Here is a 1,260-nt window from a genome sequence, read left to right on the forward strand (position 1 = left end):
TAATATAAATTATGCATATATTGCTATATTAAACATACATCCACATTAACCATGTTGTGAAAGAAAAATAAAATCAGAAAGGGAAAAAAGAATCACGAGAGGGGAAAAAACATGAAAACAAAATTTCAGAATTAAAAATAGTAAGTTTGGGTCTGTATCCACACTCTGTAGTCTGGATGTCCTTTAGAATTGTCTTTGATTATGGTCCTACTGAGATCAAGTTCATCATAGTTGATCATCATATAATGTTGCTGTTAGTGTGTACAGTATTCTTCTGGTTCTGCTCACTTCATTCACCATCAGTTTATGAAAGTCTTTCTAGGATTTTTTGAAGTCCTGTCACTCATGATTTTCTTTTTAAAAACTTTTTAAAACTTAATTTAATTTTTCCAATTTCAGGCAAAGGCAGTTTTCAACATTCCATATCTTTTTAATGTAGGTATTATTTTTTCAACTGAGGGAATTATAATTTTGAGAGGTTGTGATTTGCCCATGGTCACACCAATAACTAAATATGGAACGTTTCATGAACCTTTGTGTCATTCTAGCACAGAGACCATGCTAATCTTATCTGTTTTGTTCCAGTTTTAATATAGGTGATATCTGACCATTGGATCCAGACAGGACTAGAGGAAAAAGTGAGGCTGGTGACTCTGCACAGGCCTCCCTCACTTAAATCCAACTCAATTGCATGACATGGCATCACCTCCCTGATGTCATACTCCTTTTTGAGAATGAAGAACAAAAAATCCCAACATGATAAACTTTGAAGGCTTTTGAACTCGGTTTCCTCCTAACTCCACTATTCCTTCCACTATCCTAGATGAAAAGACAGATAAGAAAAAAGTATCTATCATGTGCCAGATATTTTAGGTATGTTCTATTATACTCTCCATTTTACAGTTGAGGAAATTAGGCAGAGAGTGGTTAAGTGACTTGCCCCAAAGTCACACAGGTAGTAAATGTCTGAGACTGGATTTGAACTCAGATCTTCCTGATACCAGACCCAGTTATCTATCTACTGAACTAGTCAGTGACCTCTAGAAAGAGTCTAACTTCTGAAGACTGACCATCAGGACCTCCTTGCTAAGCGTGGAGTGTGATGAGTAAGCTTTTCTTGTGTGTGTGTGTGTGTGTGTGTGTGTGTGTGTGTGTGTGTGTGTATGTGCATATTTCTATTCATAACTTTCCTCTTTCAGGACTTATTTCCAGAGAGAAACTGCTTTTTCATTTTAGCTCTTATTATTTCTCAAGGGAAAA

The 1,260-nt window shown here is 36.0% G+C and overlaps 1 non-coding gene across 1 annotated transcript; it reads right to left on the minus strand.

Annotated features, from left to right (window-relative positions):
* Positions 1 to 508: 508 nt before the first annotated feature.
* LOC141523136 (U6 spliceosomal RNA) lies at positions 509 to 611 on the minus strand. Its single transcript, XR_012478346.1, has one exon. It is a non-coding gene; the product is annotated as a U6 spliceosomal RNA (small nuclear RNA).
* Positions 612 to 1,260: the final 649 nt, after the last annotated feature.

Source organism: Macrotis lagotis, chromosome 4 (assembly GCF_037893015.1).
Source record: "Macrotis lagotis isolate mMagLag1 chromosome 4, bilby.v1.9.chrom.fasta, whole genome shotgun sequence".
NCBI classification, from domain to species: Eukaryota; Metazoa; Chordata; class Mammalia; order Peramelemorphia; family Peramelidae; genus Macrotis; species Macrotis lagotis.